Raw genomic sequence first — 27,638 nt, forward strand, 5'->3', positions numbered from 1 at the left:
GCTCTATGAGGTCCTTGTATGGACCTTATTTGTGTTGTTCATCACTATACATCTAATGCTTAACAAAGATTTTGGAATATATTGAAGAAATAAGCATGAAATGACTTTGTCTAAGCCAATGAAATTTAAGCCTACATTGCTTGTTAACGTATATATCTAAGTTTCTCATTAAGTTTCCAGTTTTGAGATTGAGCTCCAGATAATATCTCATAAATATAAAGGAACCATTGCTTTCTTATTTGACCTTGCTCTTTGCAGGTAAATAAAGAACTTTCTGGGAAGGAAAGTGTAGTACTTGGGGTAACAAACAGTTGAAAGTCTTAAACTCTTCAGTCAGGGCCACTTTTAGGATGGGGAAAAGCCTGGGAAATTTTTCTGTGGGGTTCCTGGCTATATAAACAATTTGATTTAAAAATGGATGACAAAATTAATGGGCCCATGTGAAGCACAGTGACTTATCCATGAAGATTTAGAATGATAGGTAGAAAAGAGGCACTTTTATATTTATTTCTTGTCTAATCTATACACATGAAGATTCTTCTAAGTGTTTGGGCTCCATCTCTTCATGTACTTTATTGTCAAATATGCCATTCTTGGCTAATTTCATATTGGCCCCCATGAGAAAAACATAGCAATACTGTTATAATTCACAGTCATGGTTCTTCAGAACCTGTTTGTACTGAAATGATGTTGATTTTCTTCCATCTGCAGTTCCTTAATACTATTTATTCACTGTTGATAACATCATTATTTATGATGCTATATCATCCATGCTCTACTCCCCATTAATACTGGCTTCCAACAACTTTTTCAGAAACTGTTACTATGTTTCATTCACAGTTAAATGCCTTGCCCATGGTATGCAGTAAAATATGAATGATAATTTGTTGTCTGGTCATGTTAAATTTTTACCATTTGGAGTTTTATAGCATAAACTTGAACAACATATCTTCCACCCATGTCTTCTCTTGAATGCTTTAGGCCACAATTATTGCATTCCTAGTTTATGACTGCTTCCAACGTTGACTGCACCCCTGACTTTCATACATCCCATCAGCTGGGAGGATAGGCAAGGGACTCAGCGGCAGAGTAAGAAGAGTGGTTCTATTTGTGCAAGAAATGTCTGTCCCTCATCTGGCACAGCTTAAGATTGGCCTCAGAGAACATGACATCACCACACCAACCAGAGCCAAGAGAGGACATCAATAGGAAGAACCTGTTGGCAGTGCAGAGCAATGGTCTCAAAAGCCCTGAGAGGAGATGTGAGTGACCATCCACAGAGGACTGTGTGACACATGACACAGAGCTTGTGGAAAGGGGTGGGGTGACAATCCTGGGTGCCAGCAGTGATGGAGAGGGATAAAAGATGCCTGCAGTTATCCTCACTGCCCTCTGGTGATATAGGCAGAAAGCTAGTTCACAGTTGGAATGCAGATGGGAAAGAGCCAATGCTTAGGTCAATGGTGCCCTAAAATCATCCTGTGTTCAGTGTGAGAGTTGTTCCAAACCCACATCACAGTACCAGTCTGGCAGCCCAGTCATGCCCAATCCTAGGAGAGAAATACTTCATCAGACAGTGGGAGCTATCAGTTTACCAGGTCACCCTCTTGGGATAGGGTATCATTCACAGGTCTGTGAAAGGATTTCATAGGAATAAGTCCTTGAGCTTCTTGGAGCATCTGGTCAACCCCAGGCCCAGCATGGAGGAGTAGATAGTGCCCTAAAATGGAGAAACTCGGGGACTGAGATTCACACAGGTACCAGCTCACACTCAGAGAAGCTCATCTGGACATCACAAGAATTGCCTTAGACAATTTTGAGGAAGGTACTTCAAAGCACAGGGCTCCCTGAGGCGTGGACCATAGCAAAAGCCATACTTGCCCAAGTTTAACGGGGTACTGTGTTCAACACACATACATACACACATACACACACACACACACACACACACACACAATGGCTTAATTGTATTTATTCTTTACCTTTCCCTATTTCCCAATGGCAAAAATATTCTTCATGGTGGCCAATTTCTTCAGCTAGTCCTTTGACCAGTAGCCTGAAGCAAAGCCAAAACACTTTCATCGTTCCACTTAATCAGTAAATAACAGCAATTTTCTGACTTTGTGTATATTATGTACTATGCCCAAGAGACATTAGTTTAGGGTTCCATTGTAGGTATATATTACAGATCTTTTATATTGTCTTTTAGGAAATATGCCAAAGGTTCTAATGAAATGACTGGCCATCACCAATGTCTTCCTCATTTGCAACTTTCATGACTTCTTTTCACCATGCAATAGTTGGACTAGCAAAACTGCTTCTTTGTTCACTAAGGGCCAAGGACACAGAGATGGTTTGGTAAAAGATATCTACCGCAGTTGAAAAAAAATACAAAAGCAAAGCAAATGAACTAAAAAGCTTGGGCATCCCAATCAGATTGCTTTCTATCCAAGATCAGTGCCTTCTCAGTAAACTTATTTTTATAAAATGTTAAGATTAGCAGAAAATCAAGCTGTCCCTTTGAGTGCATTTTCCCCTCTTGTCTAAAGCCTGTGAATTAAAGCCACTATTTTTGGTAGATTTGAAAATAGGATGTGGGTATTAGAAAAGATGCCATGGTTTTGCTTCTTGAACCATTTGAAAGGAAGTGCTGAGGAAGGCATCATTTTTAGTGTGCTCTTTTAGCGACTTGGGAAGAATTCGACTGCTTTACTGCTTGTGAATACATAGACCCCAGGGCCCTGTATTCGTAGGGTAAAATGAGCTTTGGGACTTGAAGAGCCTCCACAGAGGCCCCTTTTATTGCTTCCAAACTTCCTCTGTGATTAAGATCCATCCTAGACCTCAGCAGTTAGGTAGCTCAGACCCCCACATCTGCATATCTGCTAGCCAATTTCCTCTCTGCTTAGGGGTTCCCAGACAAGTGCTAGAACTGGTGGTTTTATTCCTTTCAGAAACCAATTGTAAGGTTGACATCCGGAATCTATTATTATGAACACCTTAGGTCTGCTACACAATGGTCCTTTGCAAAGTGCTTTCTCTTTTAGGCAAAGGCAATTGTGGCTTTAGAAAGTTTTCTTTTCTTCTGTATATATTCTTTAATATACTATGAGCACAAGAGAAAAGTAGAAAACTTGTTTCAACACAAATGAAGGAAGGTTAGCAGGGTGGTGGGGGAGGGGGATGGAGTCCACACTTTGTTATACAAGCATCTGGATGCTGTGAAAATCCTACATGGTTAAAAAAAGAAAGAAATTTTGTATTCCACATGAATTTCTATGCCTCACATGTGAGTCAAAGATAATAAGAGGTAACTTAGCTTTCCTCGCGAAGGCAAATATAGCAGCAAGTTTCCTTAAAGGACTATTCAGTGATGAAAATGCTAACTGCATTTCATTAAGGAAAGCAGAATTCACTAATCTATGATTAAATTTTAACAAGGATAACCAAAGGGTTTCCGATTTCATTGAATTATAAATTAAAAGATCAACTTTCCTCTCTTAAACCCTTAAAATCTTGTTTTCTTAGAATGTGCCTACACAGCTACTGAGTCACTGTTTGCAAGGGTCAGCAAAATAAGCCACAGACCATATTGCCTGTGAAACAGCCTCACTACAAGAGCAGTGGAGCACTTGGTTGCATATGTATACAAGACCAAAGTCTTATTCCGTCTTCCAAACTGATGGTGATCTCATCCCCATTGCCACTTGTAGAACAGGGTGGATAAAGAGGTCAAGGCCATATTTCAACCCAGCCACTCTGGCTTCTGTCCCCATGTCTCCAATAAAGCAGCTCTGGCAAAGAGTCTCGGTGTCCTCCTAATTTCCAATTTAACTGGACCTCTCAGCTGCATTTGAGATTACTTCCCATTCCTTCCCCCTTGAAACTCTCAGCCCTTCGCTCTGGTAACACTCGTCCCTAATTTTTTGCCTTCATGCCCTTTTACCGCTCTGAGTTTTCTTACTTCATTCCCCTTCCTCTGCCTACCCTTTAAATGTTGGTGTCCTCAGGGTCCTGTTTTCAGTCCTCTTTTCTTATAGTTTTATACACTGTTTTTAGATAATCTCGTCTAAGACTATTTCATCAACTACATTTTCATCAACAACCATGTATTTATATCAGCTTGCTAAATCAATCTTGAGACAGAGATAGAGATATATCACACAGACAAACAAACTTGACAAAGCTTGCTGAAATGGACTCAGCACCCTCCCCCCCAACCAAAAACCCCCACACCCATCCTCTGGTAATCCATCTTTCAGTTAACGGTATCATCATTCCTTCCAACCACCCAGAACCATCTGTGATTCCATCTTTGACCTTAATTGTCTGTTCTTACCCCTGTGAATCAAGAGCAAAGAGGACAGTCCTCTAAATTCCATTGAACTCCATCCCCTCAGACCCTCCTCATCTCCTTATTAAAGAAAAAATGATTCTGACACTTGTTAATATAGTAAGGAAGACTTTATTCAAGACTACTGCAATAGGGGTACCGTAATGGGGGGAGAGATCAGGCTCAACTCTAAATATAGCAAAGATAGCTGGGCATTTATAGCTAACGAACAGAGTGAAAGGGTCAGTGGATGGAAATTAGTAAGAGGAGACATCAAGGGTGAGGGCATTCTTACTAAATGGACTTAACAGGATTCTTGCTGAAGGCAGGCCAGGGTGACCAGATATCAAGAGTGAGGGACGCTCTCTAAACTGACTTAGCAGGATTCTTGCTAAAACTGGACTCAGTAAGGGTGGACATGGAAGTCCAAGGTTGGAGCTTAGTCAAGAATAGGGCTCCGAGCAGCCTAACTAAAGTTTGGTCAATGAGAGAGTCTTTGTCGCTCTGCTCCAATTTTGTCCAGGACCTTGTTATCTCTTTCCTTAATTGTTGCACTAGTCTTCTGACTATGCACTCTGCCTCTAGTCTCTAACCCCTAAGATCTCTCCTCCTCTCTCTAGCCAGAGAGGTCTTTCTAAAATACACATCTGATCAAGTCACTCCCCTTCTCAAGAATCCAACTTCAACAGGTCCCCACTGCCTACATATACAATTCAATCTCCTATATATAAGAACAACACAACAGTTACAACTTACTGAGAATTTACTGTGTCTCAGGCCACATGCTAAACACCTGAAAAACATACTTTGCATAAATTAATCCTCACTACAATCTGATGACGTTATTACAATTATCATTCCCATTCTACAGGTAAGGAACCCAAGACACAGAGAGATTAATTAACTTGCCCAAACTCACATAGCGAGTGACAGAGCCCAAATTTGAACCAGTTCCATCTGATCCAGAACCACAGGGTTATATAGCTGTTATCATTCAGCATCTTGCCTAATCTGTCTTTCCCACTTCATTGCCATGATGCTTCACTACATATTCTCAGCACTCCAGACACCCCAAACTACTCATCATTTCTCAAGGACGCCATATGTCCATCTTTCATGCTTCTCTGTCTTTATACATATTACTTCTGCCTGGAATATCAAATCTCATGGACTGGATGAAATTTTACTCATTCTCCCAGATCTAGTTCAAAAGTCATGACCACTGTGTAGCCCTGCCCAACCTTCCCAGTTACGTCATTCCCTCCTGTATGGAACTATACTCTCCTGTACAACAAGAGAAGGGAAGCTTAATGAGGACAGAGACTGTCTTCTTTATTCACTGCTATTTCTCTGGTATCTAGCACAGTGCCTGACACATGGTAGGCAGTCAATAAATATGTGTTGAATGTATTGCTTAAAAGTACCTTTCTCATAGCACTTATAACACTACACAGGAATTATTTTATAGGCCCATCTTTCATACTATACTGTAAGCTCCCAGAGTGGAACCACATTTTATTATTGTCATATCCACTGTTCCTAATGCAATGTCTGACTCATGGAAGGCATTTATTAAAAGAATAAATGTCTGAAATGCATGCCATAGAGAGTCATTCCTTGGAATCAGGTTTTGTGTTCCTAAAAATTTCTTTTTGAAATGAAAATGTGCCTGAGGGAAAGAATGGAAGCCACACTTTGGCAATTATCAGGTATTAGGACCTTAGCACAGATTGATTTGCCAGATTGATTTTCAACGTGACAACTGCCAGCAGGTAGGTACTTGGATAGGACAGAACATCGTGCAGTACAACATGTCCATAACAAGGGACATGGTAGAGGTCCCTGAGCTGTCTAAGGGTTGCCTGAAGGCACTCAACATCTTGAAGAAGAAGAAAGGCCAGTGTGCTTGTAAATGTCTCTATGTATAAGGTGCCGGAAAGCGGAGAGTGAAGCAGATGGTCAAATAAATTGGTTGCTAGCTGGATAAGAAAGAGGTTAGTCTGGGAAATTCACGGATAGAAAAAATGCTCCTAAGATTTTGCCATTCTGAACAGACAACTCTTACACGGAAACACATAGCACACTTTGAAGAATAGATATTAAGTGGATATTTTGAATAGAGAGTCAAGTATCTCCATTTTCTTAGTGCTGGCTCTGGATAGGGCTTTGCGCCACTTTAGGCTCTGCATATGATGAGCACTCAGGCCCTGGACTGCTGGCAAGGGCCCCAGACTCTGCTTGAAACCAACAGGGCCATTGACACAGTCTCTGCTCCCTAGAAGGCACATATCAAAAAAGCCCATCTTGACATTTACATTCCTTAGTGAACACCTGGAGTTCTTTGGCTAGAGGAAGGAAAATGGATGGAAAAACTCAGGTTTCAGCCTGTTTAAGAATTAGATTTATCTGATTATACAGTCTTTCATGCAGAGTTAAAAACACTTAATGTGTCTATTTTCAAAGCTTCTTTTCATTGATTTTAGGAAGAAGTACCTTTCTAAGGCTCTTTGCAAGATTTAGCTTATTTATGCCTCAAGCAGCCTTGAGCATAAGTTTCTGAGGAAGAGAAAAAAATAACTATGTAATTCTCAGAAGCCTAAATAGATGGGCCAGAGAGTGAAAATTCAAGAAGTTGCAAGTTGTTGTACCAAGAAATCTAGGGTGTCACAGGAAGCCAGGGCTAATCCCAAGTGCTCTGGAAGACAGAATCAGGCCTGCACCTCAGTGAAACTAGCAGCAGTCAAATGTCCTGCTGGTTTAATTTGAGGGCCAGAAAGCCCTTCCTTACTTTCCTTTCTCCTACTCTAGAGCTTTCAATTTCCATCATTATAGTCAGTCTTTTTCTTTGGGGTAAGGCATTCAAGCGAAATGGAAAAACCCCTGGGAGCATGGAAACATTAACTTCTTATTAGATTTAACTACTTTAGCACCGATTCACTTAATAGCTACCAGGGGAACACCCTGGGAAGAAGAGAGTAGGGCCTTGAAGGCACAGGATCAGGTGTCGGAATAAAGAAAGGGAAAAGTTTAGAGCAGAGCCTCACCAGGGTTTGGAACAGGCCTGGTTACCTCAAGCAGCCCTGGTTAAACAGGAAATGGCGCAAGGTCCCTAAACAACTTCTGAACAGGCAGCAGTGAGCCACCCAGAGGAAAGGTAGGGAAATATCTAGTACCATGAACATTTCTTGATGTCACAGTTTTGCAAGGCTGGCTCTGAAGGAAACCTTACAAAATTAGCTTGGCTCATTCTCTCACCCCTTTACTCCCCAGTACTTCTGAAAATACTCTTTTATTTATGTTAATACAAAGGAATTTGGAAGCACTGCCAATCCACAGACATAGGGATAGGAAACCCATCCATCACCAGAAATAGGATTGGTCTTCTTGAATAAAAGTCTTTGATGTGGGATGTCACAACTCACAAAAGCTGTACTGTCATCATCAGTGAGGAGCACAGGTAAGCATATTGATGCAGTGCCAAACCCCAGCACAGCCCTCAGCCTCACCAAGATCTCATGGGAATTCTAGCTAGCTCTAGGCAACCACACCAGTTTCCTTCCTCCTGGGGCAAGAACTGCCTACCCCTAAACTGGGTCCCAGTTTGAAGCCTGGGGGCCTTGTGTCCTTCATCCCTGTTACACACCATCACTCTTGCTCACAGAATAAAACATCAAACCTAGTTTTACTTACTTTATTTCCATCCCTCTCCAATTCGGTCCATCCCCTATTGTGTCACATTCCTCTGCTTTCTGTTGTCCCTTTGTTCTCTTTCACTGTGCCCTCTGGAGCCTTGTTCTACTGTCAGTAGCATTTCTTATATTTTTTACCTTTCCCCCACAGTATTCGCTCTGCCCTGTGATTTACCTGCTGCCTGCTGGCTTCCCCCTATGATCTCTGCCTCCCTCATGACCATTCCAAGAGGATGCCCCTCTTCCTCTCCCTCTCAGGGCCAAGAGAACAGTTCTGCCTTCATGTCACTCATCTGAGCTGCTTGCCTTCCATTATTCCATCTCCTTCCTTCAGCTACCACTCCTTTGAAGCTCATGCTATAGTCCAAATATACCACCTTGTGGCATTGCCCACCCCTGGGCCCTCCCTATATTGTGTTTCTAATAATATTTCCTTCCACACAGACTCCTGTCCAGGGTGACATCAATTTCTACATGCATAATCTATATCACACCCTGGCCTAGCAATTCCTTAACTTATTCTCCTCTGAAGACATTCATTTCTACTCTTTTCAAATCTCACTCTCTTCTGATCAAAATTTGTAACTTAGTCTCACCTAGAACCCAAACTAAGAGCCTGTGCTCCTTTTAGACACAACCTACTTTGCTCTCTCACTCCCACTAAATCAGTCTTTAACCTCCTCATGACTCCCGCTCTCAACTTCTCTGCATTTTCCCGGTCTGTGAGGGCTCTCGTGCTTTCACTCTCCTTCCTTGCCAGCCTGATCTCCTAACCCTCCTGCTCCCAGGTAACATAAATCAAAGAAACGACTTAAGACAAATCCATGTTAACTTTCCTCAGCTGAGCCCTCAATGCTTCTGGTCATTTTATTTTTTACTTACTATCCCAACCCTCCCAGCCAATGTCCCGCTATTCTCAAGCCCCAAGTTTCACCTATTCCTCACACTTGCAAACAAAATAATAACTTTTTTAAAAAGCCTTATTTGGACACTGCATTCTTCTCAAGTAATTCCTCATTTCTCACTCTTTTTACTGCCAAAAATTAATGGGTAGATTTTGTTTTGTACACCTCTTCACCACATACTCCCTTATTAACTCTTACTATTATACTCAAATTGTTCACACAGAGGTAACTAATGATCTCCTAATGGCCGAAACGCATCAGCCTCTTCTCCAGCTTCATCCTACTCAATCTCTCAGCAGCATTTGATAGTTTATCACACCCTATTTTGTTTAAAAAAAATCTCTTCTCCCCTATCACCTCCTGTTTGACACCTCTTCCCTTCCCTCTCTCCCACTAGAAATATCCTTTGACGTCATTAAGCCAACAAAGCCCTTAACTTCTCCTACCTCTCCCAGTTATTTTGCCCTTCTCTTTCGCCAGCCTGCACTTCCTCATCAACCACATCAACAGCACTCCCACTAGATCTTCAATTATTTTATGCCTTTTGCCTTCTGCTGTGTTTGTCTAGACAAAACCCAGGCTTGGACAAATACAACTCTCCATTTCCTCTGTTTCAGCTTCCAGGCTACAAAGCATTGCTGGCAGAAGTCATCCCACAGCACTAAACATATGCATTACACATGTATTTTCTGAAACAGCACTTGGGTTCTCAATGTAGTTCACCAGTTCTTTGATTTATCTCAAATCAACCCTCTGTATCAACATTCCCCAAAGTGTGTTCCTTGGAACACTAATGAGGTGGAATATTAATAGTTGCTATGTGAAGAAATGACTATGGATAAATATGTTGGAAAATGTAGAATAAAGATAGATACTTTCTCTACTACAGAAATTCTAAGTCTTTAATATTTTCATATATAATGTGAAAGATTTACTATGATTAATTCCCCAATGTATCTGCCTTAGAAACATTTTTCTCATTGTCTCCTGGAATGATATTATGAGAGATAGCATTTGCTAATATGCTGTAATTTCAGTCAGCCATTTCTATTTTCTCCTCTCAAGTCTTTTCTCTTAACCCATTCTCGAAATGCCACAGGCATTCTGGGTCCCCTCACTCTTAGCTAATGATTTTTGCCTCCTGCTTCACTAAGAAAAAATATATCCATTGTGTGTGAACTCCCTAACTTTTTAATTTAAAATTCTCTCTTCAAGATAAATGTAGCTCTCCACTGCTATAAAGCTAAACCTTGCTTTCTGCTTCTGATCTCATCATCTCCATAACCTTGCTTTTCCCACCACTGTCACCTTTTTCATTCTTCATTCTCCCAGGACTTACACCCCTTGACATGTGCTCACTCAAGTCCTCCTACTCTAAAATAAACAAACCTCCACCTCCTGCAAGCTACCATTTATTTTCTTTCATTCCCTTCCTGCCACCTTCTTGAGAGAGTGGTCTAAGGTTACTGCCTCCTTTTCATTAGCTGCTCACTTCTTTCCCCTGTAACCTGGCCTCTACCCTCACCATGACTAATATGCTCATAAAGGTAAATACCATTTTCATAATTGTGGATCCCAAGGCCTCCTCTCAATATTCATCCCAATGACCATTGTAGAGCGTCTGACAGTGTTCATCGTTTACTCCTCCCAAGGCTTATACAATTCTGCCTCCTTTTATTCCCCCTTAAATCCCTCTCCACTCCTTTTCAATCTCCTTCACTGACTCCTCTTACTCTGCCCATTCCCTAAATTTAGTGGTTTCCCAAAATTCTCTTTGGCTCTTTTGTCTTCTCATTCTACCCTACCCACCTAAGTGAACTCATTCCTTTTCATGCTTCTAGTCTCGATCCCTCTTCTGAGCTTCAAACATGACTTCCAAATATCCACTAGTCATCTCAGTCAATTTGACCACAATTTTCCTAGTCACAGGTGCTAACAATTTCCGAGTCATTTTTGATTCCTTCCTCACTCAGCCACTCTCCAAACATGTTCCCACCCACATGCAATCCAAAAAGTCACTAACTTCTACTAATTCTATCTCCAAAATGTCATTTGTACCTGGCCCTCAGTTCCAAACCTATTTCCAGTACCCTAGCTTAAGCCTCCATCATCTCTTGCATTATGTGAAGGCATCCTAATTCAGTACATGCATCTGAAATGTGTTGCACAACATGATGAAACCACCTTGCAAAGGACATCCTGTGTAGTTAAGAGAAGAGGGTTTGGAGCCAGAGTTACCTATATTCATATTCAGCTAGAATACGAAGTGGAAATTTACTAGCTTTTTACTTTGGGCAATTTAAATAACTATTTCTTTGTACTTCAGTTTCCTCATCTATAAAATGAAGACAGTAATGGCGCCTACCTCATAAGGTCATATGGATTAAAGAAGTTAATACATGAAAAACACTATAAAAAGTACATGGCAAATAGTAAGCAACCCAGAAGTGTTAATGGTTGTTATCATAATTACCTCCTTACATGTTTCTTGGATACAGGCTGATTCATAAAACATTTCCACAGACTTTCCAGTTCCTACTTTCCCTGACACAGGCAGGTATCTCCTTTAACAGAAAAGGCCTTCTCTAGACCAAGCTAATCAAAGATACTGTTTCTGTCAACAAATCACTTCAAGTGACAACATCAATACTGATTTGAAAGCAAGATTTGGCCCAGATAATTTCTAATCCACTCAAACCACCTCTAGAGAATTCACTGTTGAATGTTATTAGGGATCTGATTATTCCTTGTGTGATGTTGTTTTATCACAGACCAGAGCAGTTGGCCATAAAGCCCTGTGGGCCAGTGTTAGGACATTGAGGATGGAAATTAAGGACAAGAAGCCCAGAAGTATAGAGCTGAGTCTGTCCAAGTCCAGAGGCAGAGCCTGAGAGTGTAGGAAAGCAGCAGAGGTTACTAGTTAGAATTGGGCTCTGGACGCAGAATGTCTAGTTTCAAATCCTTACTCTTCCATTTGCTGAAGTGTGACATTGAAGTAGTTGATTCACCTGAGTCTGAATGTCCTTGTCTAAATCACAGAATTATGATATAACAGCACCTCATTTGTAAGACAGTTGTGAGGATGAAATGACAAAATCTATGTATACAGCTTGGCACAGTGCCTGGCTCAACTATTATTTTTAGCATCATCATTATTCTTCTTGTTAACAGAGCTTAAGTCCAAAATACCAGCCTATAGTTAGAGACTCAAACTAGAGTCAAAAGCAAGGAGCAGTTGTAGGGTTCCTACGACAGAATATCCTAAGTCAGACTGTATTGGACTTCCTTTCTCCTGCTTGGTTCCCTGCTCAACCCCACCCCCAGTTCTTGCTCCTGGAAGTTAGAATCTTGCCCCCATGAATGAGTATATGGATTTGCTGTCCGAAGTGGAACTACAGAGAGTTCAACTGCCTTAACAAGGTCCTCCATGGCCTATACACTCCTTTCCTCTTCAATCTCATCTGCCATCACTCTCAGTCTTACATTTTACCCTCTAGGTACACTGAATTGCTCATAGTCTCCACATACTCTCTCGTGGCTCTATGCTTTAGTTCAACCCGTTCCATCTGCTTAGGAAGCCCTCATTCATTCAGCAAATAATTAAGAATGTCTTCCAGCACTGTTTCGGGTACTGAGGAAACATAACAGACAGAATTCACTTACCTTCATGGCACTTATATTCTAGAGGGGGGATTGATAATAAATGTGTAAATAAAACAACACAATTACAGATTGTGATAAGTGCTATGAAAGATAGAGAAGGAGAAATGAGATAGAAAATAGGGCATTATTTTCAGCAGGGTGGACAAGAAAGGCCTCTCTTAAAGGTGTCACATGAATTAGTAGTAGTAGTAGCAGTAGTATTCCACTCATCCTTCAGGTTTCCACCTCAATCTCCACCTCTCCAGGAAGCCTGCTCTGAATCACCATGTCAGGATAAGTACTTCTCTTCTGGGCTCTCACAGCACCCCGCATATACCATACAGTGCCTGACTCCTAATAGGTACCTAGTAGAGTAGGGGTTCCTAACCAGGGGACTATGAACAGAGAATCCATAGGAAGATTAAATTGCACTCAAAAGCTAGCATACTTGTGCACTCATGTATTTTTCTGTAGCAAGGATTCATAAGTTTTATCATATTCTCGAAGAGTCAATGACCTCATCAAAGGCTGAGACCTACTGCTGAGTTGATGGTCAGTGAACCATCAAATTTCACTGCTTCCTTGTGAACACTGCATTAGCCCTCCTTAGATGAGCGCTGTCCTGGAGGTATGTGTGGCTTAATGACAAATGAGTACCCACACCAATTCATGTCTTTAATGTATTTAACATTCCTTTATTGAGTGGTGAAAATAGATCAGGCCCTATGTTAAGCACAGTGGGGGCTAAAGAGATCAGGTCCAAATATAGAGCAGAGCAAAGGCCTCACACCATTTCCTCACGTATATCCGTTCTCTTCTATTTGGTCACAACCCCTGTAAAGACAGAACCCCTTGCTGTGCTTTCTTCTGCATCTCCCTTTAGCTCTTAATGTGAACTCCTCATGTAGATAGGGCTCAGTAAATGGCTATTAATTTCTTTGTCATTGTTGTCAGAAGACAGGGCAGGGAGCTGAACTTTTTTCATACCCAGTTAACACTGGGTCTGAGAATACTTTTAGAGATGTGATTACATATGATTTATGAAAGACAACAGCTCAGAAAATACAAATCCTCCTGAATTAATGACACAACCCCCTCCTGAATTAGAATGGTGGTACCCATGTTGTTTTCTATGGGAAAATGAAGTGAGGCTCCCGGGAGGGTACTAAAATAGCCATAAAAATATATCTTAGGACTAAATTTGTTCCCGTCAGAGGCCACCACACAGCAAAAGGGCATAATTCAAAAAGCAGCAGAACTATTCAAACCAATGACAGCTTGCTGGGGGAAAACTCAACATCCAATAAAGGGAAAGAGGTGGGGGAAGGAGGAGGTAAGGAGAAGAAAGAGGAGGGGAGAGGAAAACTTGTGTCGCTGGTGACCACTGAATATCATTTTTGTCCTTTGTCAAGTGGAAAATAGTTTCGTTACAGTCAGTTGAAACTGTCTCTAAAGTGATAATTCTGAACTCTTCTCTCTTTCTCTGCCTAATTCCTTTCTACCACTCTGGGTCATACCTGCTCTATCTGAAAAAACAAATTGCATTCCTTTAGCCATGAGTAGTCTTCCTCAGAAGAATAATTGAAACCGTGTCTCAAATATTTACCTTTTTTTCCCCAGACCCTACTAAAACATCATTTTTATGCTCTCTGTTTTGTAAGATGGCCAGTTGAGGGAATCCAAGAAAGAGGATATTCAGAGTTGCCTTTTATAAGGCTAAAGCTTTGCCAAATTAAACTATTTAGAAATAGGATTAATCTGAATTTGTGCAAAGTCTACCTTCCAGACAAAGATTAAAGAAAAATAATTCTACCAAGTATTATGCACAAATGTAAACTAAGTGCTAACAAACTGATTTACTAAAAAGACTCCCTTGGACAAACTTTAATTAAGAGATATGACTCATTTGTAATTAGAATAATATTTCTAGCAAGGCAGGTACAAAAAAAGGCTATTCGAGAACTGTTTTTTAAAAAGTTCAATTTCTTAAGTAAACTTGGCATTCCTCCTACAATCTTGTTTTACTACTTATTTGTGCATGCAAAGATAAATCAAAGCCCAGTGTTTTCCAAATGATCATATGTTCTAAATTTTAGAGGGGGCTTATAAAAATGAGCACTATAGTGTACACCTGAAAAGAAACATGGAATACTAAATGTTCAAGGAAATCATAAGCATCTGTGGAAAACCAAAGTTCACGTGGATGGCAACATCACACACTGGCTCCTTTCTAAGTATAAGATCCACATATAGGGGATGGGTGTGGCAAATGTTCCAAAATGACAAATGTCTCACTGCATATCCATGTAGATTTCTGTAATTTATCTCCAGTCTAAAACAAACCATCTCATCTGTACACATTTTAATTATTTAAACATATAAATCATACTTATTTTAAAGTCTGTATCTGATAAATCCATTATCTGGGGCCCTTGTGGATCCGTTTCTATTATCTATAGTTTACCTTAGTTTTTATCCATGTGGTCTTATCTCTTCCCACGACTGATTATTTTTGACTGAATGTCCAACACATCATATGTAAAAAACTGGAAAACGAATCTGAGGCCTTAGATGATATTATCATCTTCCAGAGATGATTTACATTTGTTTTCGGCAGGCACTAACAGTCTAAGGGCACTAACAACCCCAGATCATTTTAATCCAGTCAGGTATTAAAGCGACTAGATGCCAGGCTCAAGTCTCCATAAGGCCTAGCCTATTTCTGGTTTGCCCTTACACGTAGAATGTTACCCTTCAGGGTTCCAACACCAAACTGGGTCTTTACCAGAAACCCTCCCCTCTGATGGGCCCTCACCTTCAATTTTGTCCCCGTGGAATTGTAAACTCTGCTCAGCTTCTTAGCCTCTCAGCTGCACATCTGGAATCGAGAAATACATTGAGGGGAAATGTAGCACTACATGTTGGATTCACCTCTCTGGGCTTCTCCCCTCTCTTGGTCTTGGTTCACCAATTCTTTCCTGCCTTGTTTGAGCTCCAGTGTCTTAAAATGGATATTATTTATATTTTGAACAGATTTTTTTGTTGTCTCAGTTGGTGGGTTGGTTGAAACCAGCAGGATTGAGTTATTTATTAGGCACAGTAGACACCATGCCTAAGGTCCACATACTTTTAAGGGCTCACAAAAATTTTTTTATTTCTTTTAAAACAAAAAGAAAAAAGTAAAATTTTAGATCGAAGAAGGTGTTTTAATATGTAATATTAATATATCCATCTTTATGCCAATGCAGTCATAAAATACACTTTTTAATATTTTTTATGAAGGAAAGAGCTCATGAAGGCCAAAGTGCCTAAAGCCCACAAAAGTCATAATGTGGCCCTAAAAAGTAGTAGTCTGCCACTGCTGAAAGCAAAAATTCTCTGAAGCTATTTTTTTTTACTTTTTTTTTATTGAGTTATTGATAGGTTACAATCTTGTGAAATTTCAATTGTACATTAATGTTTGTCAGTCATGTTGTAGGTGCACCACTTCACCCTTTGTGCCCACCCCCCACCCTACCTTTCCCCTGGTATCCACTAAACTGTCCTTGGTCCATAGTTTTAAATTCCTCGTATGAGTGGATTCGTACACAGATTATCTTTCTCTTGCTGGCTTATTTCACTTAACATAATTCTCTCAAGGTCCATCTATGTTATTGCAAATGGAATGATTTTGTTCTGTTTTGCAGCTGAGTAGTATTCCATTGTATATATGTACCACATCTTCTTTATCCATTCGTCTGTTGATGGGCACTTAGGTTGCTTCCACGTCTTGGCTATTGTAAACAGTGTCTCTGAAGCTATTTTAATGGCATTAATACTACTGTAACCTCATCTGAATAACATTTTATTCTTTGCAAAGCACATTTCTGCCCACCATCTTGTTTGAGACTTCCAAGAATCCAGTGAGCTAGGTGAGGCAGGTGTGAGTTTACCGTTTTGACAGATGAGAGAAATGAGACACAGAGAGTTTAAGTGACTTACCCAAGGTCGCACAAGTCATAATAGACTCAAGATTAGCCTCCACATCTGGAGCTGAACAATGTTCCAGAAATGCTTTGTGCAATATGAACACAGAACTCATCAATATCTTGAGACTAATATGACATGATAACCTATTACCAAAAAAGTCATAAAAACACTTCCTTACACCAATAAGCATACTGTTCTAGGAGTCATAAGATTTGAGTTCTAATCCTGGCTCAGCATGAATTTATTGTGTGACCTTGAAATGTCATGTCTTGGTCCTGGCTCTCCTCTCTAAAATGAAGCACTTGGAGAGCTCAATCTGAAATTCCCCACTAGCTCTAATTTTTTTTTGTTTCAATGAACATAAGCCAAAACACTCATCCTGGATTTTTTTAAAGTATGTTGGGGATAATAGGACCAATTGTGATTCTCTAAGTCAACATAAATAGCCTACTACATAATAGCCAAGAGAACCCATTCTTCTTTGATGTAAGAAACTAAAGCATATAGGGAATAAAGAGCCCCAACAATGAAACAAGACCATGTCAAATAAATGCCATTTCCCCTATTATCTGCAGGGTCTCAGAGACAAATCAATAAGTGTGGAGCCAGGTCCCTGTCCACATTGCCACCGCCTTTATTAATATTGCTTTTTCGATTCCATTAATATTGCAAATACCAGCAAACAATTTGTGTTTAAACCTTCCCCACTCCCCTTTACTTAGAGATGACAGTTTAAAAGCAGAGAGAGTTATATTTGTTTGAATCTTGTATACTTGGATTCTAGAATAATCTTCGACAGCAAAGTCATTTTGTAGCTAGATCAGTGAGTGAGTTAGATCACATTTTGACCTGAGGAAAATACACAGTATACAACTGGCAAGAAAATTCAGGGGCCTGGGCTTTAATTGCTGCTGTGTAAGATCATAGTTACATTCACCAGAGTTTAGGGCCTACTCTGCCACAGACACTCGTTATATAAGTCTAGGAAACCCTTTCCCTCTCTGGGCCTCCATCTCCTGTTTGTACAAGGAAGAGGTTAGATTAATGATTTCTATGAGACCTTTTAGTTCTAAATGTTTATCATACTATTCTGAATGTTTTGCAATGTATGGGCTCTCTACAATCTTTCCCAGTTTCCATGCCACCAGAATTACTTACTCTCCCTGTCCCTTGGCTTTACTCAGTGCTGCTGTCTGACACTAGGATGCTAACATTGCTAACACAGACTGCCTGACATTTTGCCAGTTGTACTGCCCACATGGGTGGCTAAAAGGATTTTAAGAGCATCATCTACTGACAAGTCAATTTCTCTGGGGGGATTGGGGTGAGAGCGGAGGAAGGAAAGAAAAACCTCAAGACTCAGGGCTTCATTTTAAGCAACATACAAGCCACACGTTTTCCTTTCACACCATCAAAGCCTTGCTTTGTGAGGAGCAGAATGCTACTGGAGCACCTGGTGGCCCTTTTTCCGAGAACACATTTTCTTTCCATGCTGATGGTCTTTTATCTTCTGTAAGACTCAGACAGCACGGGGTGTCCATTGCCACGGCAAGGAAATTCGCCAGTTCCCAGAATGGAGATGCCCAAGGTCATATACATAAAGAATTAAGTAGGATCTGCAACTAGTAATGGGCTGCAATGCTGAGACACACTGCTGGGAAAGTATAGTAGAAGGAGGGGAGGACAGAAGGAGGAGGGAGAGAGGGAGGATGGCAGAGAGCAGAAGGGAAGAAAAAAAAAGAAACTAGTATAGAGAAATATGATTTTATATTAATAAAATTAATACCTCTTTATGTCCAAATTAAGGGATTTATTAAATACAATATTCTGAACCAGAAAATTTATTATGAGGCATATTAAAAGTGTTTAAAATGTAGGAAGGAAAATAACTCACTCATTCCTGGCACACAGCACTAGACCATGTATTATTCTCTTTCAGATTTTCAACTGACTGCTACTGTCACTTTAGGCAACTGGCTGTTCTGAGGATTGGTGGCAGGGCTTCTAGCACTTCATGCAACTTGTATAAGTCTTGCGAAATTAGTCAATGGATACATGTTAAGTCTGGTAAGAGGTTGTTTTTATTTTCTTTCGAGGCATCTGTCTGCTTTGGATGGGGTACAGCCAATAATATATGTGTTCACATGTGGAAACCTGAGTAAATTGGTTCCACAATTCCAAATTTTCCAGTGCTGTATCCATATCCCTTATAGCCTGATGTCTTGGGCAGCTACCTGGCTGGTCTGTCCTTCAAACCAATTCTGCTTCCAGAGAATTCCAAACACATTACCTTCACTGTATGATGCTTTTCCAAGTGGGCAGTATAGTCTAGTTAAAGGGGATATGCTTTGGACAGAAATAGGCTTGAGGTTGAATCTGGTCTCTGCAACAATTTAGCTATATAGCACTGGGCAAATTAGGGATGATGATTCATATGACATAGGGTTCTTGCAAATATTAAATGAAATAATGAATGTAAAGCCCCTAGCACAGAGTAGGTGTTCAAGCAATGCTAGTTGTCATTATAATTGTTATAATACTAACAGTAATGATAACTGCTATTGATGTTATTACAATTGTTATTGCTATCCTTCAACCAGCCTGGTTCAGCTTGTTCCTATAGCCTACAGTTAGGTTAGCCCCAAAGCCTCTCTGCCTTACCAAGTGGGTACTACTAGTTCCCAGATCCCCTCTCCTCCTGCCTATCCTGTCCTACTACCCACTTTCTGCTCGAGGCTTCTGTTCTGACAAACAAGCAGGCCACAAGCCAGAACTCACCAGCAGGGACAAGGGGCTAATGGCCCCACCAGCTGCAGCACCTAACCCCAGGGAGGAAAGAAAAACGAGGGCACCAAATATATAAATGGCTCCTGTCAAGACAGCTCATGAGAATTATTAATTAAGGACCGAGGATGCTTTGTGTGCTCATGTCTTCTTGGTTATGGGAATGATGGTTGCAATGTAGCATATCACCCTTGATCGCTTCAGCCCATCAATTACCTGCAAGGGAGGTGGGGGGAGCATGGCCTGCTGCCAGGAGAGATCTGTAATTGATGGTCATCTGAACAGCATGGATCAGGTCTTGCATTAAGTATGAGCAATTAAAAAGAAAGTTCTACTGGAAACGGGCAGGTGCTACATCAGGTTAGACTCTCTCACACATTTTAGAACTTGACCCTAGCCCTGCAACCTGGCAAGGCAGTATTTGATATACTTATGGGCAAAGCCATACTCACTTAGGAGGGGTTGAGCAGCCACCCTTAGGCCTTAGGTTTAAAGGCTCCTGCCCTTTAGACAAATTTGGACCCTGAGGTTTCATCTCAAATGATGCCTTTGGAAGGAATGGCTGAGAAATATGAGATGCTACATATTGAATTGTCCCCTCACTAATTCCTCCAAAGCTAACATGCAAGACTGTCCCATAAACTCTTATCTGTCACAGTAACCTGTGCTAGGGCATTAAAGGCTCATGACCAGAACTCCATAGCAAGCAACATACTCTTACATTTCAATTCCCCTCCAGCTGACATTATATCCCATTAAATATTATCCCTGAATACCTCCTGGTCCACTGGGCTACCTGCCACCCCTTCCTTATCTTTCTTTTCTTTTCTATCACTGCCACCTCCTCGTCCCCTGGTCCTAGGACTTTTTCCCACTCCATTATACACCAGTGTATGGCAATAGTTAGTACAGGGTCTGGGCTCAGGCAGCAGTAGCAGCTAAAGTGCATACATTTTCCTTATAGAGTTCTTTTAGTGTCTATCACATAGAGCTTCTGTTTTCCCTTCAGGGGCTAGAAGTTCCTTGAGCGCAGGAAGCATGACTTATAATAGTATCTACAACAAAAGGTTGTTGTAAGTATTACCAATAAATAGAAGGTTTCACATTACGCACTTCACAGTACTCAGCATGGAGTAAGTACTCTGTAACTGTTAGCTGTATCATCATTATTCTCATCCCTCATCACATTCCCAGGACCTAGCACAGAGCCTGGCATATTAAAGCATTAAATATGTATATATAGGTCCAGAATCATTTACCTAAAACCCTTAGGTCCATAAGTAGTTCAGAATTTGAAACACTTCTCAGATTTGAGAAAGATAATGTGGGGCACATACTATAAATTGCACCCCAGCAAGATCTGGAGCAGCACCCCATAATCGAATAGCTTAAATATATCTGTAGTGAAACCAAGAAATATTTACTCTGAGTTGGATTAATAAAGAATACAAAAGCCCTCACACATCAGATCAGGAAGAATTTTGCTGTTAAAGAAGTTTGGCGCCAAATTTACAAAAAACAAACAACAAAAAAAAGCTTGATTTTTCAGACTTCAGGTTTTGGAATTGTGGGCCTGTATTAAATAAATAAATGAATGGAGAAGGGCAGTCTTTAGCTTCAGCACCCCTTTTAGTGTAGGGAGATGTTATTAACTCCTCTAACTCCTTGGGCAAGCTTGCTTTCTGTGTCTTACATCAAAATTGAACAACTACTTTACGGTAATGGACATGCCCTATACAATATAACCAGCTTCCTTAAGCCAGTGCTTCTCCCTCACTCCATTCAGTTAACCTCAAACGCAGGCATGCATCGCTTAACAACGGGAGTTCTAAGAAATGTGTCGGGCAATTTCATTGTGCGAACATCATAGAGCATACTTACACAGACCTAGATGGTCCAGCCTACTAACACCTAGATTCTATGGTACTAATCTTATGGCACCACCATCCCATGTGCAGTCTGTCATTAACAGAAATAGCGTTATGCAGCACATGACTGTGGTGCATAGGCAAAGGACAGTGGGTGCATTTGTAGAGCTGGTAGCTCTCCCATTCACAGGGCTAGGGCCTTAGGCAAATGCCTTTACCTTTCTTAGTTGCAATCGCCTCTTCCATAAAACTAAGAAAGGATAAATTTAGGGAATAAATAGCTAATAGTTACTCAGAGCCTTCCAGAGTACAATTACTGTCTATATTTTACAGATGAGGGAACTGAGGTTCAGAGTTAGGTAAACCCAGCCCTTTCCCCTTCAGTTGGGAGAAAGATAATCGAGAGAATGCAGGAGAAAAATATAGGAACAAACCAAAGCGCTAACTATACACACACAAAATAGTGTGAAAATGACAATATTGTAACAAATTGCAAACTCGATGCCTCTGCCTACCTCCCTGCTAGCTTTTTGGGCTACAGCAACTGTAGCAAGGACAGAGTGTGAAATTAAGAACTAAAAGGGGAAACAAGGGCTACTTAATTGTGGAGATAAAGGTACTGTATTTTACTCCTAGTTGAGAATGCAAATAATGCCATCATCAACTATTCTTTAGCAATATTTCTTAGCATTCAGAGTGCAGTTGTGTGGTCTGAAAACAATTTAAACTGAATAAAAACTAGTGCTGCTTTGACTGATTCTGATATTGGATTCTTCCCTTTCCCTCCCCCGAAACACAGTCTCTTCTATGAATATACAGTGAGTCAATCTAGTGTATCTTGATGGTTGAATAAGCTCTTTGATTTTTGAATTATTTTGAGATTAACTGAATTTGAAATGTGGGCTGCCTGCAATGTCTTGCTGGCACAAAAAGATGAGCTTTGTTATTGACAGAAAAGACTTGCAAACGACATTTTTTATCATTATTCGCCTGTGCTGAACTCGTGTTCATTTCAGCCTGGCTCGGCTGCCTGGATGGGCGCTGCAAGGCCAGGTTCAAAAGTGCAATTTACAATCTTCTCTCTCAACTCTTGTGACCTGCCACGCAGCACACACAGGGTGACTTCTGCCTGGGAGACCAAACCCATATTTCTTGCCACAATCAAGAAACGTTGTCCATTATATTAGGTTTTTTGAGATCTCGCATAATATCCCAAATGAATAAAAGCTGTCATCCAAGAATCATATTATAGGTAAGTTGAATCAGAATGTCATTGGAGTTGTTCAAGGGTTTGTGTGTGAGCACTATAATCCTGTCCTTCGTCCCAAAGGAAACCTAGCAATTTCACATCAACCTTTGGTCCTCAGTCTGCTGACTCCAACATAATCAAGCATCCTTTATCTTCTCTTTATTCCTGTAATAACTCCTGCTGTTTCTTCTCTCTCCTCTTTTCTCCCTCTATTTCTTAATCCAAGACTCTACTATCTACTTAAAATGATTACTTCTCCATCCACACTGCCACCTCTACCACCCTCCTATCCATTCTCCCTTGTCACTCACTCCTACTTTTAATAATCTTTTCTTTTTCTTATTCCTTCTGGGCCAGCTTGTCCTATTCTATTCTTTCTTCTTTCAGTTTTTCTTCAACTTATTTCCCTAGCTTTATTATCTTCTACTTACCCCCTAGCAAAAGGCTGACTTGGCCAGTTCCACACGCAGTGGCTATAGAACAACACATAAGAAAGCACCCATGAGGCAGGCACAAGGACTAGCTGGTCTATTCAACCACTTACTAGGAATTCTGCTTTAATGCGTAGATAAGAATGACTTTAAACGACCGTACAGTAATTTGCAGAGGCCAGTGTTCTGAAATGTCCACACTTTTTGCATTTATGTTATACAGGGTAAACCTTATGAACCAAGTGTTTATAGAACCACCAGCCTGGGGACACAATAGTGCTAAAAAGAAACTGAAAGCCAACAAGCCTCACAAAGTCTTCTTGGCAAACAAGCCAACAGTCAAGGCAGTCCTTGAGCATGATAACAAGTGAGAGGGTGGCCCAATTACAAACATAACAATCCCAAGATCTACCAAACTCCAGCCCTTCCATATCTCTCCTTCTATCTCAAATTCAGGATCAGGAAGAGTAGTGACGCCCGTGGGCAAGTGACGAACAGCAACCTTCCTGCAGATTCCCACAGAACCTCTGTGCCATCACTGCTGCCCTGTCAATCTGTATACCACTGTGAAATGCTTCCTCCTTATCATCTTCCCTGTCAGCCCCAACAGACTCTAAGCTGAAATCAGTGGGGAGAAACCCCTCTTCTCTACCAGTTATGCCCTGCTTTTAGCTGACACAGCAGCAATAACTTGTGCTCCTAGGGTCATACATAAACTCTACAGATATGACTATTTTTGCTATTATCCCTATCATTAGTATAATTGCAAACAGCTTGAGGCAAGAGCTGTGTCATTTCTGTATCCCCTGGTGCCTCTAACACAATGCCTATCACACAGTAGATGCCCAATGAATATGTATTGGATTGAGTTGTACCAGTCAGTACCATTTTTCTTATTAAATTATTCTGTTTCCCACTTTATTCACTACAGATATCTGCAGCCCTCTCCTTCTATTTGGTCTTTGCTTCATTGCTAAGACAAAGAATGAAACTGTCACTTTAAATCCAGTGGCCTTCCCTTTATTGAAAGCTAATCATCCACAAGGTTTTTCTCTCCCACTGATACCATACAAGGAAACAATTAGCAATATTTTTCCTGATGTCAGTAAATGACCTCAATATTAATCTTATCAGGCTTGTCTCTTTGAGAAGTTTATTTAGAAATCAATTCAGGTTGCATTATAAATCAAAAAGGAGAAAAAAGCATTTCCTAGCTTTCTCTTCTACTAATGTGAACACATCAGTTAGGTAATACCCTGATTAAAATCTCAAGATTGTCATGTCCTTTTTCCCCAGGATCCTGGACGCATGGCCCATTATCTCCATTTCTGCTATGTGCTTGTCACCCAATAACGGGCTTCTGAATCCAAACTCAGTTCTCAAATTAGGCAGTTCATTAGACATTTCCATTGGAAATTCTATTTATTTCATCTTTCTTTCAGCATCAGTCAATAATTGTGGCTACTCTGATGACCTGCATAACTTATCTCTAACCCTCTTACTTTCTTGCACACATGAAAACTGAGAACATAAAGGCCCCAACTGGCCTTTGTTAGTGCATTAAAATTTAGCAAATTTTAAGCCAGCTTTCTTCTAGTCATTTATCTGGATGTCCATGACCTCCGTGACTCTTTCCAAAACAACATGTTCTATTTCAAGATTGAAATGAGCCCAGAGTACACAAAGACATAAACTTTGCAATCTTGGAATTGTCTAATTAGTTGGTAATAATTCTGTTTATACAGTTTCCGTTACCTCCATTTCTGCTGAGGTCTCTTTCTCTTCAACCTTTTGGCCTCTGACACATAACACATTTCACTTCCCCAAGTCATATCAGAGGAAGTCTATTTTTGATTGCTTTGTATATTCTTTCCCTTCTCTGATCAATGTAACAAAGAATTAGATAAGCTCTTCTGGAGCCTAATCCATTTGTTAAGAACTTTTGTACATTTCCTAAGCAATAGATTTGTTAAACAACAAGTATTCCATACAATAACTTGGTTAGACACTTCTCAGTCAGTGTTTCATGAGAATCTTGTATCAAATAGCTGAGCTACTGAAAGATTTTGACCCTAAGGGTACTATGATTGAATTTATGTTCTAACAAGATCACACTGGCTGCTGTACGGAAAGTAGACCATACAGAAGGAAGGAAACAGAGATCAATTAATAGGCTCTTTCATTAATCAAGGTGAGAATAGAGTGTGCTTTGGATGAAAAAGGTAAAAGTAGAGGTGGTGAGAAATGGTCAGATCCTGAATATGTTTTAACTGTAAGGACAAGATTTCAAATAGAATCTCCAATTACTGAAATGGGAAAGAGGAAAAAGTTCGGAGCAGGATCAGGAGTTGGATTTTGAATATTTTAAATTTGAGATGATTTTTAGAAATCCAACCGAAAATTAATGTTAGTTATTTGATTCTGGGATTCAGGGAAAAGTCTGAGATCAAAAGATAAATGTATGGGTAGTTAGGATACAGACGGTGGTTAAAGCCATGAGACTGGATGAGATCATAAGGGAGTGAGAATAGATGGAGAAAAGGTCCAAGGAATAAGGCTTAGAACACTCCAGCAATTAGAAGTCACAGTGATAAAGAAATACCAGCAAAGAAGATTGCCAATGAGTGACTACAGAGAAAATAGGATAAACTCATACCTTGGAAGTCAGGTGAATAAATTGTTCCGTGGAGGCAAGAGTGATCAACTGTGACAAACACTGCTAAAAAGGAAAATAAGATGAGGACTGAGAATTAACCACTGGTTTTGGCAATTTATTGATTTTTGGTGACTGTTATGAATCATTTCAGTGGAAACGTAATTATAAAAGCCTAATTAGAGTAGGTCCAGGAGAAAAGCTGTCCAGAATCTATCTCCTGTCCTACTACTGTCCCAATTTGGGAGAAAACATCTTTCCCCTTTTGTAGGTAGACTTAGCAGAAGAGTAGTTCTTAGTTTCACCTCTCACTTCCCACCTCTCTCTGAATACCCAGTCACTCAGATCCTTTTTCTACCAGCCCTCTGATACAGGCAGGGAACAGTCAAGTGACAATTTCGGCCAATCAGATGTTCTATCAGGAGTTTGCCTTTTTCATAAGAGAAGCAAGAAAATAAAAGTTAATATGTGTGGTAGAAGTAGTGGCAGCAGTAGCAGTGTCCTAACCAGGCGATTCCTGCTGTGAAACAACATTATTATGTTCACTGGAACTTCTTTAGTTTCTGCTCTTTGCAAACTTGGTTTCCCAGCTTCTCTTCAATTATATGAGTTCCTAATATCCTTCACAAATATCTCCTTTAGTTTAATGTAGCCTGAGTGTGTTTGTGTTGCTTGCAACCCAGAACGCCAACTTATACAGTAGTACAACCTCGTCAGGAAGCTACGCCACTAGGTATAGTGGTAAGGGTTGGCAGGATAGCTCATATTTTAGATAATTAGGCCTGGGTCTTTCATCCTCAAGATGCCAAGGGCCAGGGAGGTGGGGTTCTTTTGTCCTTGAAGTTTTTGCTGAAATGGCAGCAGAATCAGCTTAGAACTAAGTGCATTATCTACCATTTAATTTGGTAAACATGGATTATACCACATACCTGATAATTCAAGTGAAAAAGAAGAAATAAAACCAATGAGGGGTAGACTCTGATGGAGCAGCTAGGGAAGGCCATAATGGGTGCCCAGTGCATGGCACTTACTTCTTTTCCCGAACATGTTCTTTTGCTAGATGACATGTTAAGTACTCTTGATGGAGTTAGATTTATAGTCAATCCTTTAAAAAAAAAAAAAGGAAGAAAGATAAAGGAAAGAAAAACTCTGCCCACTGAAGATCAATCAGAAATGAAGATAAAGTAGCTCTGAAATGGCAGTGTCAATCAGCAGGGAAGGATCATTGATTTACATAGGACTTTTCAGGGCCACACATTAAATTTTCATTGCAGGCTAAATCTATAGTTTAAACTATTTTATCTTTATTTCCTTGGACTATACATCTCTGCATTTATCCTAGAACACTTCTCAAACCTGGGGCCAGTACCTGAAGACTCTAATTTAGTAAGTCTATATTGTAAACTCCAAGCTCCCTGAAGGCAATTTTCAGCACAATGCCTAACCTATGGTAGGTATTCAATAACTATTTGGTGAAGAAATAAATAAATTGATTTTTAAAAACTTCTCCATGAAAATAAAGACAATTTTGCATTGAATTTTTGGGGTACCATCATTTCTTAATTCTTTGAGAAAATGTTTCTTTCTCAGCATTTGCCACTGACTCAGAAGAAGTCATAGTTTGGACTTTGTTGACATGAGCAGGATAATTGATTACTGTATCCCAGCCTAAGACAAAAGAGAAATATTTTAAAACCCAAAGCAACTCTTCTTCTGCCCCATGTGTGAACCAGCAAATATAGAGGATAGTATTGCTTCAGGATAATAATAATTACTTTTTGAATGCTTACTATGTGCTAGGAACTATTCTAAGTGCCTTACATACAGTATCTGATGATCTAGTCCAAGAATGAAGAGGAAAAGCCAGGTAGAGAAAAAGATTAGGGATAACAATAATTATAATAGTAATCATGATCATCATCACAACAATAATAATAATACTTATTGGGTATTTACCATGTGCAAGGACTGTTTTGTTTTCTATGAATTATGTATCACATATAATCTTCATAACACCTCTGTGAGATAGGAACTGTTATTATTCCCATTTTATAGATGAGGGGAGCAACACTTTGAGAGGTTAAATGACTTGCCCAAGAGCATACAGCTAGTGAG

The 27,638-nt window shown here is 40.2% G+C and overlaps 1 long non-coding RNA gene across 1 annotated transcript in view; it reads right to left on the bottom strand.

The window, feature by feature from the left end:
• The window catches only part of LOC123282718 (uncharacterized), a 440,967-nt gene extending 415,222 nt beyond the window's left edge, over window positions 1–25,745 (bottom strand). The window contains exon 1 of the long non-coding RNA XR_011499886.1: window positions 25,527–25,745. This is a non-coding gene — a long non-coding RNA (uncharacterized lncRNA). The remainder of the gene's footprint in view (window positions 1–25,526) is intronic.
• Window positions 25,746–27,638: the final 1,893 nt, after the last annotated feature.

This window comes from Equus asinus, chromosome X (assembly GCF_041296235.1).
Source record: "Equus asinus isolate D_3611 breed Donkey chromosome X, EquAss-T2T_v2, whole genome shotgun sequence".
In the NCBI taxonomy this organism is placed as follows: domain Eukaryota; kingdom Metazoa; phylum Chordata; class Mammalia; order Perissodactyla; family Equidae; genus Equus; species Equus asinus.